The sequence below is a fragment of the Adiantum capillus-veneris genome, chromosome 21 (assembly GCF_014529385.1).
Source record: "Adiantum capillus-veneris isolate H3 chromosome 21, ASM1452938v2, whole genome shotgun sequence".
In the NCBI taxonomy this organism is placed as follows: domain Eukaryota; kingdom Viridiplantae; phylum Streptophyta; class Polypodiopsida; order Polypodiales; family Pteridaceae; genus Adiantum; species Adiantum capillus-veneris.
Window position 1 is genome coordinate 113,995,015 of NC_140951.1, and position 15,660 is coordinate 114,010,674.

Sequence of the window (15,660 nt, forward strand, 5' to 3'; positions counted from 1 at the left end):
GGGTAACACCTGAGGGGGATGAAATGCCACCACTCATACCTTTAAATATGATAGTGACGAGCGCAAAGCGTGACACGAACCCCGACGGCCTCGAAAAATGCCGGGAGCTGATGCACGCCGCAAGCCGGTCACGGTGAAGCAAACAGGGGGCACCACCTAGCTTTGAGTGGCTAGGACGCAGACAACGGTGATTGGAAATATCACGGACTCTACACACACACACACACAGGGAGAGAGAGAGAGAGAAAGAGAGAGAATATGATAGGTGTTGAAAACCCTCGGGGGTGTGAGGGAGAACTTATTTTCTTGCAATATTTACAACAACCTTATTTCCGACGAGGTGGCAATCATGGTGATAGAGAGATAGAGGGAGAGATAGTGAGCCTACTAGTGCGTTCTGTAGAGATGACTCACCGACACGAAAACCATGCTAACATGAGTGTGTGTGTGTGTATTGACCATTGGAGTCGAGATGTAGACATAACTTCTTTACATAGTACAAATTCCCAAAGGAAATAGCTACACTAAGTCCCCTCTCTCGTGATGCAAATGTTTCCAATCCCTCCTACCAAAATACTACCATAGTGATGACCTCTGAAGGGAATGAGATACTTGCCCCCCCCCCCCCCCCCCCCCCCGATAGTGACCTCTCAGTGCCTTTTTATAGGTGCTGGCTGCTTTAGATTAGGGTTCTAATCAGAGGAGACAAAGCAAGGCGGTGGCCCTGGGTGGTTGACCCTTGCTTTGTCTTGGGAAATATTATTGTGCGCGTATGTCGCACGTGTCAATGCAAGGAACTTGCCGATACACCGCGTGAGAGCCACAAATGGCTCCAAGCACACAACAAGCCTAAACTAGTAAGCTCAAAGATGACGATGGTGTGTCACTCACCGCTCTACGCTTGCTTCGTGGAGGATTCCTCACCACGAAGAAGAGGGAGACGCCGCTACGCCGCGCTCAACCGCTTCACAGCCGTCGTGCCTTCGTAATGCTCGATCGCCCACACACTCCCTCTCTCTCCCTCTCTCACTCTCTCTCTCTCACACACACACACACAAAGAGATGCAGAAGAAGAAGATGGAGATGGAGCAAGAGCACTCTTCAATTACACAAATGAGAGAATGAGTGAATTTTAGGTTTAGTTGACTTTTATATGAGCTCATCCCATTCACACTTCGGCGCCCATGCTTAGCCAACTAATCCCTCTCATGTTCCAGTTAGAGTGCGCCTCTCATCGGCGATCACTCATGCTTTTCCTATTGGACCGACAAGCTCGGTACTTGACTCTACCAAGTAAATAATACAACATCCATCGTAGGTGATATTGTGTCCGTGAGCCGTGAGGGTTAACATGCCCCCCTTCCTGATGTAGATTCCGTCCTCGGAAGCTATTGAGTTGAAGCTCGTTCGTCAAAGTGGAAGAGCATTTGAGATGAATGTCCTTAGCCTTCTTCAATCACTGCAAAATCAAACAACATTGGCATAGTAATTGCATTCTCATATAGAATTAAAAATCATATGCAATTGTAGGCAAACAATGTGATTGTAACAGAATTTTAAATCATTTGTCAGCAATAAACATTAAATTGCAATATAATCAAATGTATAAAGAGATGTAAAGGTAAAAAATTAAACAAGTATGGGGTCGCTAATTTAACGGTGGAAAGGTACTAGAGATCGACTATTAATACCATGGTAAGCTTCTTAATTTTCTCTGGTCAATTAAGTTGTTTAATCGCGAGAGCCAAGTATTTCATGTTCGAGGGCTGACTAGAGGCTATACCTAGAAGACCTTGTAGTTAAGCTACGATAAAAGGAATTTCTCATGAAATCATCGCCTGACTGATTACCTTTTCTTTGACCCCCCAAAGTCTTTTCACAGTGATTCAATTTTGATGTGTGCTTATTTTGTATGCCTTGGGTTTTTTGCTTTTCAAGGAAAAGCACCCACAATGGGAACCTCTAGGGCTCTAGTACCATAGGCGATACATGTGAGTGAAGTACCAAATCAAGCTGAGGTTTCTCTTCCAGCTTAAGATTTTACATTGTGGCACTTTGATTTTTTTTTTTTAAAATTGTACGTTTTTCAACATTTTAATTTTGTAACTTTGGGGGGTCATATAACACTGTTACCCTCCCCAGGCTCATCACACTAGTAAACTCCCTTTATAATACTTAAGCTAAAGGTCAATAGGGACTAAGCCCACTAGAAAGCCCTAGTACATTTCACACAATGCTGCCTAAATCGGAAAAAGAACCTAAGTAACCATTGATAATTAGGAAGGCATTCCCCATGGTATTAAGAGAAGATCTGTAACACCTAGCTTGGTCAAACTAGCTTAGTCGGACTGCTTGATTTTTAAACCTAGACAAGTGATTATGACAAAAAATTACATTAAATTTAATGTTTGATACTAAACAAATGTGTTGAATATTATGCTACCAATCACAATTAAAGCAGACAAACATGGATGCAAAAGGATAAGGGCCAATGTTAATGGACAAGAAACACCTGTTTGTGTTGATGATCGCGCTTGATTTGAAGTATAAATGAGAGAAAGATTCCATGAAGGTCCAAGTCCTAACCACAGCAACACGTTCCTGTACACACTATGAAACACAAGGAATACCTCTAGGAGGCACATTAGTGGAAAAAAGGACTTTGCTAATCACTCAACTCTAAAACAGAAACACTTCTATCGTACTAATCCTACCTACCCTCCATCACTCTAGTGATGACGATCAAAGGTGTTTTATGACATAGGTTTCTGTTTCAGTGTATCGATGTGAATGTGTAGGTCTGGGTCAGTGTTTTGACTTTTATTGTGCATACTCGTTTGCTAATTGCTCTTGCTCTTTATTATTTTTGTTTTTTGTGAGTGTAAGGCTTTATATGTACATTCCCCAGCAATGGCGCCAAAAATGTGTGCGTATGTCGCACGTGTCAATGCAAGGAACTTGATGATACACCGCGTGCGAGCCACGAATGGCTCCAAGCACACAACAAGCCTAAACTAGTAAGCTCAAAGATGACGATGGTGTGTCACTCACCGCTCTACGCCTGCTTCGTGGAGGATTCCTCGCCGCGAAGAAGAGGGAGACGCCGCTACGCCGGGCTCAACCGCTTCACCGCCGTCGTGCCTTCGTAATGCTCGATCGCCCACACACTCCCTCTCTCTCCCTCTCTCACTCTCTCTCTCACACACACACACAAACAGATGAAGAAGAAGAAGATGGAGATGGAGCAAGAGCACTCTTCAATTGCACAAATGAGAGAATGAGTGAATTTTAGGTTTAGTTGACTTTTATATGAGCTCGCCCATGCTTAGCCAACTAATCCCTCTCATGTTCCAGTTAAAGTGCACCTCTCATCGGCGATCACTCTTACCCTTTTCCTATTGGACCGACAAGCCCGGTATCTCACTCTACCAACTAAATAATACAACGTCCATCGTAGGTGATATGGTGTCCATGAGCCGTGAGGGTTAACAATTAGAAAGGAAAACCTCTAGGTGGGCCTTTGTGACCATAACCTAGAGAGAGATGAGAATTTACAAAATTGGGATTTTTACAAGATTTGGTTTGAAACTGGGAAAAATGATGACAACCTACAGATTTTACTGAAGAGGGCTTCGTGGATGCAATGCCGGTGAACGGCAGCCTAGCTAGTACGTCGGTGTAGCGCATTCGTCATTTTCGGGGTCGGCCGGGGCATGCCTTTGGTGTCTTTTCTTGTTTTGGTGTTGGCGGCGCGCGACTTGGCCGTCTCCTTTCTTTTTGTTGATGACGTCGATGTCCTTCGTTGGTTTATTTTTGGTGGGTGCGTATGTCGTGCTTGTGTATGTGTGGATAAGGAGTGCGCATAGGTGTGTGTATATATATGAGTGTGTAAATGCGTGCAGTGTGTGTGTAGGCGGGGGAGTGTGTGCGCGGGAACGGGAGAGTGCAAGCTATATATATATATATTGTTAGGAAATAAGACGTAGCTAAATAGATAATTGAGTAGATTACTTAATGGAGAGAGACAGATTTATATACACGAGATTATAGAGTAGAGAGAGAGAAGAGAGAGAGAGAGAGAGAGAGAGAGAGAGAGAGAGAGAGAGAGAGAGAGAGAGTACACACGATATACGTGGTTCACCCAATGTGGGCTACGTCCACGGGAAAGCAGCCACTCAATGGCTTTAGTACTTCAAAACAAGAAGTAGTTTACAAAGGGATTATACCCTTAATGGAGCTCCCGCCTTGCTTCACTCTCACCACCTCACACTCACCTTGTTGCATCAACTGCACACTATGAAATGTGTGTAGAAATGGCCTCCTTTTATAGGCCAAAAGGGTTGCCCTCTCTTATGAGAGACAGCCATGTGTAGCCGCGCCTTGTGCGAATAAGTCCAAAATCGGACCCTCCAATCCGCCCATGTTGTGACCGCCCTTGGGAAGACCACCACTTCCGCTTTTGAATCTCGGACCACCGTTGCCACCGCCATTGACTTTCCGACCACCGACCACCGGCCATTGACTTCCGACCACCGGCCATCGGCCATTGACTACCGGCCACCGGCCAACCGACCGGTTGTTTTCCGACCACTTTCCGGCCGCCATCCGGCCATAATATTCCGGCGAAAAAAAAGTCTCGGGGGCCTCCGTCCCCGAGGCCTTTAAAGTTGCCCCTGATTCTTGTCCGTGAAAATTTTGGTTTCCGGTAAGTGATTTTCCTTCACGCACGATGGCTTCTCCTCATAATGGGGGCCTTACAAATGTGCGCTTTTACCACAGAAAATTACAAGGGTAAATCAGGCTCCATACTTAACAATCTCCCACTTGGAGACTGATCTCCAAACCAAACCTGTGACTGCTTTCCATTCTGGCTTCTTATCCTTGAATGCCGATTGAAGATGAGCAAAAGCTCAACTTCTCCTTGTTGACCACCTTTGTAAACATGTCTGCAGGATTTTCACTTGTATACACCTTTCCTAGCTTTAGTTGTCCCTCTTCCAAAAGAGTGCGTATGAAGTGATATCTCACCTCAATGTGCTTTGTCCTTGAATGAAAGGCTGAGTTCTTCGCAAGATGGATAGCGCTTTGGCTATCACTGTACAAGACACAATTGTCTTGTTTGAATCCAAGCTCTTCTAAGAATCTGTGAAGCCACATAATTTCTTTGCTTGCCTCCGTCATTGCTACATACTCTGCTTCCGTGGTAGAAAGTGAAACCACTTTGCAAGCTTTGAAGCCCAGCTTACTGCTGGTGCCTCCAACCGTGAACACATAGCCAGTAGTGCTCCTTCGAGTATCTTTGTCACCTGCCATATCTGCATCAGCATACCCTTCTAGAAAAATATCAGTTTCTCCAAAATACAAAGCATTTGTTGTTGTCCCTTTTAGATACCTAAGTATCCACTTCACAGCTTGCCAATGCTCTTTACCTGGGTTGTCCATGAACCTACTCACAACTCCCACTGCATGTGCAATGTCTGGCCTTGTCCAGACCATAGCATACATTAGAGAACCTACCGCTGCAGCATATGGAACTTTAGACATATAGGCTATCTCCTCTTGTGTCTTTGGACACATATCCTTCGTTAGTTTAAAATGACCAGCCAAAGGTGTAGAAACTGGTTTTGCATTTGCATTGCAAACCTTTCTAGTACCTTCTTGATGTAATCTTCTTGAGATAGCTTTATTGTCTTCTTCGTCCTGTCCCTTGATATTTTCATACCAAGTATCCTCTTTGCAGCACCTAAATCTTTCATTGAAAAAGATTTGACACAGCTCCTCTTTTAGGTCTTTGATGTCCTGCATGTTAGCACTTGCAATCAACATGTCATCAACATACAACATTAGGATGATGAATTTCCCATCTCCCAAATTCTCCGTGTAGACGCAGTGATCCGAGTTGCATCTTGTGAATCCATGATCCAACATCCATCGATCAAACTTCAAGTACCATTGTCTTGATGCTTGCTTTAAACCATACAAGCTCTTCTTTAATCTGCAAACCATTTTCTCCTTACCTTTTACTTCATACCCCTTTGGTTGAAGCATGTAGATTTCCTCCTCTAAGTCACCGTGAGGGAATGCCGTATTTACATCCATTTGCTCGAGATTTAGATCATGAGCAGCCACAAGGATTAAGACAAGCCAATTGAGTTCATTTTTAAACAGGAGAAAATATTTCATTGAAGTCAATACCTTTCTTTTGACAAAAACCTTTTACCACAAGCCTAGACTTGTACCTTTTCTTCCCACCTTCTTCTTCCTTTAGCTTGTACACCCATTTGTTTTGAAGTGCCCTCTTACCTTTAGGCAACTCAACCAACTCCCATGTTTGGTTGCGATGTAGTGAGTCCATCTCCACTTGCATGCTCTTCGTCCATTCTTCTTTGGATTCATGTTGCATAGCTTCTTCATATGATTCCGGCTCTCCAGAATCTGAGATCAAGAGATGGTTGAAGGAAGGAACAAACCTTTCTGGAGGTCTACTTGCTCTTGTAGATCTTCAGGGAATAGGTTGAGGCTCCTCATTTGGTTGACGTTGTTGCACATTGTCACCGTTTGCAGTCCTTGAGTCTTCACCGTCCTCAAGCTCCATGTACTCATCACCTGTTTCTTTTGTTTGTTTCTTTCCAAGTAATCTTTGTACATATTTTGTTCGTTAAAAATTACATCCCTACTCCTTAAGATTTTACCATCTTCAGGATTCCATAGGCGATACCCAAAGTCTCCTTCTCCATAGCCAATGAAGAAACACTTTTTGGACTTTGCATCTGACTTTGATCTTAGGCTTCTATCTATGTGCATGAAAGCCTCACACCCAAACACTTTGAGAAATGCATAATTCACGGTTTACCTGTCCATGCCTCTTCTGGAACTCCCCCATCCAATGCCGTTGAGGGTGACCGATTGATTAAGTACACAGACGTACTTACAGCTTCCGCCCAAAGCTCAAGCGGTAGGCCTGCATGTAGCCGCATGCTTTGTGCTCGTTCCATGATTGTCCTGTTCATCCTTTCCGAAATCCCATTTTGTTGAGGTGTCCTTGGGGTTGTCCTTTGCCTCCGAATGCCATTGCTAGCACAAAAGCTTTCAAAAGCTTGGCTGCAATATTCGCCTCCATTGTCGGATCTGAGGCATTTAACCTTGGTACCTGTTTCATTCTCCACAAAGGCTTTCCACCTTTGAAATATGGAAAATACATCGGATTTATTCTTCATGACATAAACCCATGTTTTTCTAGTCGCATCGTCTATGAATGTTACATAGTACAATGAGCCACCAAGTGATGGTGTACTTGCAGGACCCCAAACATCAGAATGAACCAACTCAAGTTTTTTATTTTTTCTTTCATTTCCTGATTTTTGAAATTTTACCCTCTTTTGTTTACCATAAACACAATCTTCACAGAACTCTAAGTCCACTTCTTTCAAACCTGGTAGAAGCTTCTTTGTTTGAAGGATTTGCATTCCTTTGGCACTCATATGCCCAAGTCAGTAGTGCCACACCGCACTGTCAACTTCTGTAGTTGTTGCACAAGCTGAAGGTTGCGTGCTAACAGTAAACAAGTAAAGTGTACCGACTTTTTCACCCTTGGCAACCACCAAAGATCCCTTTGAGATCTTCCACCGTTTGTTTCCGAATGCAATGTTGTGACCTTCATCGTACAATTGTCCTGTAGAGATCAAATTTTTGCGAAGAGAAGGAACATGCCTAACATCTTTAAGCTTCTATTCATTTCCGTTAGCAGTTTTGATAGAAACTGTACCTTTGCCGACAATCTCACAAGCTTCATCATCTCCCAAGTATACATACCCAAAATTACCTTTGGTGTAGTCTTGGAAATGTTGCTTGTGTGGTGTCGCATGGAATGAAGCCCCGGAATCTACTATCCAGGAATTAGACACATTGTCTAATGAGAGAATTAGAGCATATTGCTCTACTTTACCTGCCACATTGGCCTCCGATGTTGGCTTGTTGTCTTGAGACTCTGTCTCCTTCTTCTTCTTGGACCAGCAATCCTTCTTGACGTGGCCCTTCTTGCCGCAGTTCCAACATTCAAGAAATGACTTTGTGCGTGACTTGCTCCGCCTTGAGCGATCACGACCCTTTTGGTTTTTGAACCTCTCCTTAAGCCTTCCTCTTGTTTCCACTGATAGTGCAGCACTTGATGATTCTCCTGTGCTTCTCCTTTGCATTTCCTCGCTTAGGAGAACACCCACAACATCATCAAACTTAAGAGTATTTGTGCCAGAGATAGAATTACTTACAGTCATCACAAGGCTGTCCCAACTATCTGGTAGAGATGATAGTATAAGGAGAGCTTGCACTTCATCATCGAAATTGATTTTCACTGATCGCAATTGACTTATGTTTGTGTTAAATTCATTTAGGTGTTCTGCAACTGAACCATTCTCTGCCATCTTTAGATTGAACAAGCGCTTCATAAGAAATACCTTATTGGATGCCGATGGTTTCTCGTAGAAGTCGTCAAGTGACTTCATCAAGTCCTCCGTGGTCTTCATCTCCGAAACATTGAAGGCCACCGTTAACACCAAGCTTAACCGGATTGTTCCCAGTGCCTTTCGATCAAGGACAATCCATGCTTCATCTGCCATTGTTGCAGGCTTCTTCGCAAGACCGCCTAGTGGCAAATAGAGGTCCTTCTGGTAGAGATAGTCTTCAATCTGCATCTTCCAATGTTGGTAGTTTTTTCCGTTGAACTTCTCAATCTTGAGCTTCCCTTCCTCCGCCATAACTCCCACTCAATTCAAGGAATTCTTTCCTTGAGATAATTTAGCTACGAGCAAACCTTGCTCTGATACCAGTTGTTAGGAAATAAGACGTAGCTAAATAGATAATTGAGTAGATTACTTAATGGAGAGAGACACATTTATATACACGATATTATAGAGTAGAGAGAGAGAGAGAGTACACACGATATACGTGGTTGACCCAATGTGGGCTACGTCCACGGGAAAGCAGCCACTCAATGGCTTTAGTACTTCAAAACAAGAAGTAGTTTACAAAGGGATTATACCCTTAATGGAGCTCCCGCCTTGCTTCACTCTCACCACCTCACACTCACCTTGTTGCATCAACTTCACACTATGAAATGTGTGTAGAAATGGCCTTCTTTTATAGGCCAAAAGGGCTGCCCTCTCTTATGAGAGACAGCCATGTGTAGCCGCCCTTGTGCGAATAAGTCCAAATCGGACCCTCCAATCCGCCCATGTGTGTCCGCCCTTGAGAAGACAAGTCCGCTTTTGAATTCGGCCACCGGCCATTGACTTCCGACCACCGGCCACGGCCATTGACTTCCGACCACCGGGCATCGGCCATTGACTACCGGCCATTGACTTCCGACCACCGGCCACCGGCCATTGACTTCCGACCACCGGCCATCGGCCATTGACTACCGGCCACCGGCCAACCGACCGGTTGTTTTCCGACCACTTTCCGGCCGCCGTCCGGCCATAATATTCCGGCGAAAAAAAAAGTCTCGTGGGCCTCCGCCCCCGAGGCCTTTAAAGTTGCCCCTGATTCTTGTCCGTGAAAATTTTGGTTTCCGGTGAGTGATTTTCCTTCACGCACGATGGCTTCTCCTCATAATGGGGGCCTTACAAATGTGCGCTTTTACCACAGAAAATTACAAGGGTAAATTAGGTTCCATACTTAACACACACACACACACACACACACACATATATATATATATATATATATATTGTTGGGGTATAAAGCCCAATGTGGTCGCCCAGGTAAGTGGGCGGGCCGCGAGGTATGTACATATATTCTTTTGTAAAAACCTAATAAGAACTCACTATGCTCTACACATTACAGTAGAGCGAGTTCACCATATCGTCGTGCTCTTCTTCTCGCACGCTCTCTCACGTCGCACTTCCGCTCGTACTCCTACAACTGGTATAAGAGCTCAGATCGAGACTCAGCCAACAACAGTTTGGTAAAGAGTGACATCAGCTGGATCACCAGCATCATGTAGACTCAACTTCAAACCTGTTTCCATGGGAGTGGCAATAGGTTTGCAATCCTCAAGTCCAAACTTACATAGCAATGTCTCTATGTAACTTTTCTGACACAAGGCAATACCACCATCACACTTCTTAAACTGTATACCCAAATAATGATGCAACAGCCCCAAATCTTTCATCTTGGAAGTAGCATTCAAATCAGCCTTAAATTCAGCAATATGTCTCTCATTTGGTCCAGTGATCAACAAATCATCCACATAAAGAACCACAATGAGAAGTACATCACCCTCACGCTTTACATACAATGTGCTTTCTGTTGGACTGTTACGAAAGCCTTGTTTGACCAAACGAGTGTCAGCTTTCTCATACCAAGGACGAGGAGATTGCTTCAACGCATACAAAGCCTTCTTACATGTGCACACTTTGTCCTCTTGTCCTCTTATGACAAAACCGCGAGGCTACGTTACATAAACTTCCTCAAATATGTCACCATTCAAGAAAGCAGTAACAATGTCTGATTGATGTACATCCCAACCAAAATGAGCTGCCAATACACATAGAAAACGCACAGTAGTCATATGACAAGTGGGAGAAAAAGTCTCTTCATAATCTATGCCTTTTTGCTGTGCATAACCCTTTGCAACAAGTCGAGCCTTATGGCGATCGATCTCACCATCCGGCTTGCGTTTCAACTTGTAAACCCACATCGTACCAATGGCCTTTTGCCAGGAGGCAAATCACATAAAGTCCATGTGTCATTTTCTATAAGTGCATCATATTCTGATTGCATGGCAGCCATCCAATTTTTTGAATTATGTGCTTCATCAAAAGATAGAGGCTCCTCAACATCATGTAAACTAGACACAACCAAAGCATAACAATATGATGCATAAGATGCATGGCAAGAGCCTGAACGAGCACGACTAGACAAAGGTGCATCCAATTTACTATCACGAAAAGTGTGCACCAGCCATTTTGGCATACCTCTAGCCTGCTCATTTTCAGCCCTTTCCTCATCAAGTACATCATGTACATCTGCATCAGTAATAGGCTGATCTAAACCATTTGCAGAAACCCCCATAGGCTGTACATTTGCCTCATTGGAACTTACATTTGTATTTCCACCACTGAAAAGAGGCAACAAAGTGTCATAAATGTCTTGTGAGCTTACATTACTGTCTCTAGTCCATGACAACAAGGGCTAAACAGAATCTTCCACAAACACTACATCCCGAGAAACCAGAATACGTTTTTTTTGCGGATGATACTACCTGTAACCTTTGCTTTCAGCACTATAACCAACAAAAATACATTTGACAGCCTTATCATCCAATTTTCTGCGCTGCACTTGTGGCACCAAAGCATATGCCAAAGAGCCAAAAACACGCATGTGCTCAATAGAAGGCTTTCTATCATGCCATGCTTCATATGGAGTAATAGACTGCAAAGCTTTCGTAGGACGCCTCTTAAGTACATAAGTGGCACACATGATGGCCTCAAGCCAAAAAGAATGCGGTAAAGCTTGACTTTTGACCATACATCGTGCCATTTCCGTTAGTGACCTGTTTTTCCTCTCAGCAACACCGTTTTGCTGAGGCGTATAAGGCACTGTACATTGGTGTTTTATCCCACGACTAGCCAGAAATGCATTAAATTCATGAGACATATACTCCCCCCCTCGATCAGAACGAAGGGTGCCCATAGTACATTTAGAGACATTTTCAACCATAGCCATAAATTTTTTGAAGCACATAAAAAGTTCGGACTTCTCTTTAAGAGAAAATACCCATGCAAGCCTGGAGTAATCATCAATGAAAGTCACGAAGTACAGGTAATTGCCCAAGGACGGAGTTTGCATGGGCCCACAAACATCACTATGCACAAGCTGCAACCTGCATGTGGCCCGAAATGAACCATCCTTTGGAAACTTAGAACGCTGCATCTTACCCAAAATACAGCCTTCACAAACATGTTTGACAGGTGCTTCAAGAGGTGGCAAAGAAGCAACCATATCAAATTTCCGCAAACGCAGCAAACTGGCAAAATTCAGATGACCAAAACGTGCATGCCAAAGTTTTGCATTTGAAATATCCCTTGAATCTGCAACAGCATTTGCAAAATTTTGTCCACACTTGTCATAGAAAGTGAGCTTATACAGCCCACAACACAAAAGCCCAGATGCAACAATTTCATCACCAAAATTGAGATCATGAACTGTACATCTGTCATCCACAAATTTGACTACAAGTCCAAGTCTAGCAAGTGCGGATACAGACAAGATATTCTTCTTGATCCCAGGTACATAAAGTGCATCAACAAGTGTGAAGGAACTGCCATTAGCAACAGTGAGCACAATCTTTCCAACTCCCTGAACCGGATAAGAGGCGTTGTTGGCACAAGTGACTGAATTCCCATGAGGGACAGACTCAAGAGAGGTAAACAATTCACGATGTGAGGTAATGTGCTTTGTAGCACCACTGTCGAGATACCACATATGTGAATCTGCAGCAACTGACAAGCATGCATCATGGACAGCAGGATTGTAAGTGCACTCTGCGCTAAAAGCCCATTCTGCATCAACATCAGCAACACAATCTCCTTTCACAGAAGACTCAACAATGGCTGCATTTGTAGTGGAACCAGCATTTGCAGTGGAACCACCCTCTTTCTTCTTAGCCTCTTTGGCCTTCAACTTAGGACACGACTTGATCAAGTGATCATTGGCTTTACAATAATGGCAACGCATCTTCGTTTTGCCCTTATCACTAGAGTTGCCAGACGAAGTACTGCCAGCAGAAGCATTAGGAACAGAATTTTTGCCACTCGCAGCAGAACCATAGGAAGTGGTTGCATTATTGTTACCACCCTTTCTTTGAGAAGCAATAAAAGCCTGTTCAACTGCACGTTGTCTAGTCCTGTTTTTTCTAGAAAGTGACTCTTGCAACAGCAATGTGCATAATGCATCAAACTTGACAACTTCGGGATTTCCTTGGGTCATAAGTCTCCAAGTACTAGCAAAAGTGTGGTAGGAATCTGGTAAGGCATCAAGAACAGTCTGCAGAAGGGAACTATCTGAAATGACTTCACCTGTAGAAATAAGTTGCTCATTGATATCCTTGACACTAGCAAGGAAAGTGTCCATATCATCTTCTCATGCATAATCTTCGACTCCAGCTCTTTACGCAGCAAAGCAATTTCAGCCTCATTGCGGCTTGCATAAAGACCAACCAAAATATCCCAAGCTTGTTTTGTAGATTTTGTTGAACGGATGTGAGGAACAATGGTGCGCTTCATAGACAACACAATCAGTGCTTGAGCCTGTGCATCCTTTACATCCCAACGAGCTTGTTCTGCCGTAGGCAAAACAACTCTAACAGCAGCAAGACCTGCAACATCCTCAACATCGCCTACATCCTCAGAACTAGAACGTACATCAATGCCCTGCAAAATATTACATATGCCCTTTGACACAAGAACGTGTTGCATCATATAAGCCCATATAGGGTAATTGTCCCCATCCAACCTGTCCTCAGCAACAAACATCTTGAACACATCTGTGTTGTTGTCAGCCATGGTAAATGTTGCACCTAATGTGAAAACTGCCCGAAAATAGGAGAAACGGAGCGAGAACAACACATGCTATATATCACAAACCGTAGAAGAATATAAGGCACATGTTATGCACAAATTGGCACTAATAGAAATTCTGCACAAAACGATGAAATAGCCTGTGCAGCACTGCCTGTAGTGGAAACGGAGGCCCAAATGAGCCCGAATCAAAACTCTGAGTAGAGTGAGCTCTACGAGCATTGCCGAAATATTTGTCGACCTGCAAACGCTCACCAAAGCTCATTGAAATCGAAGAAAGTGAGCAGGTGTACTGGAGCAGCTGGGACTAAGCCCGGGAGGACGCAACCTGCTCTGATACCAATTGTTGGAATTAGGGTTGCAGGGAAACACACACAGCTTGGAGAAGACGAAGGAAGCTCAAGGCACACAATAGAGAGTGTGTTACTTAGTATGCAATGGAAAGATAGATAGCCCTAGAGTGATGGGCGTATATACAATGCTCGGGGGAAAAAACCTCCTAAAGAGGGAAAAAATAATCCCCGGCGGTCCTAGTGTGTTCACACACATCACTACCACATGTATATGATAACAAGAAGTCAGTCTTTGACAGTAGGAATAGCAACTATTAAAGGATGCAACAAGAACCCAACACGAACATTGGGAGTAGTCAACTTAAATGTGATAGTACATGGATGTTCATGCCCTCATCAATTTGTATGCTTACCAGATGAACACATGAATGAAACAATGATTATTGAAATCTCATGGATGCGGACGTACAAGGCAGTACCATATTGGGATACCAATCAGCTCAAGTTATCACCTAAAGGCGGACAACTCATTGTTCCAATTCCATCAAGCAAGGAGGAATGGAAAGGAGGTTACCAGCAAAGCAAACCACGAAGCAGTCAATCTTCTCCATCCTATTGACAAGCAAATGCTACAAGTAGCATGCAAGGAGTCATGCAAATATGGGTACCAAAAGCACAACTTAAGGACAAGCCAATTCAAATATGGGTGCCCAAAACATCATCTATTGTACCAAAGACGGTTCCAAGGTTCAAAACACAAAGAGGAGCATCTCCGAGCAGGGAACCTAACACAAAATGGATTTGGAAGAAAAAGGAGCACTAATCTTCTCCGCAATCTGTAAAACCAATCAAGCAATGGAGAGTTAAGACTCAACCACAACATTTTGACCAAAGCAAACCAAGATACCAATGACGACTAAAAGCTCGACAATCATCATTCTTGATACCAACAACTCAGGAAATCAACGTGCCAAAGCATCCAAATGGTACAATCAAACAAAGAGCATAGTGATGTTTGTGGGCCCATGCAAACTCCATCCTTGGGAAATTACTTATACTTTGTGACTTTCATTGATGATTACTCCAAGCATGCATGGGTATTCCGCTTAAAGCGAAGTTCGAAGTTTTTATGTGCTTCAAACAATTTTTGGCTATGGCTGAAAATGTCTCGCAATGTACTATGGGCACCCTCCATTCCAATCGAGGGGGGGAGTATATGTCTCATGAATTCAATGCATTTTTGGCTAGTTGTGGGATAAAACACCAATGTAGAGTGCCTTACACACCTCAACAAAATGGTTGATGAGAGGAAAAACAGGTCACTTACGGAAATGGCAAAATGTATGGTCAAAAGTTAAGCTTTGCCGCATTATTTTTGGCTTGAGGCCATCATGTGTGCCATTTATGTACTAAACAGGTGTCTGTTGAGCCAGCAGAGGATTACACCCACATTTTTGCTCACACTCATCATTTTGTAACCATTGATTGTAATAAATGTCTTTCCGACATTAATTTTGATTTGAGCCATTCATTAAGTAACGGGACTCAATTGAGTTTCCAGCTTGTAATTCCGAAGTAATTTCACTTGCTGATGTAATTAGTTAGAGATGTTCTCACCTCCAAGGCTGAGGTATATAAGCCAAAGTTTTTGTAACCTAAGGGGATTCAGATTATTAATCAAAGTGAGTTTTTGGAGCGCCGTGACTGTGTCTGAGAGAGAGAGAGAGAGAGAGAGAGAGAGAGAGAGAGAGAGAGAGAGAGAGAGAGAGTGAGAGAGAGAGTCTTATCTA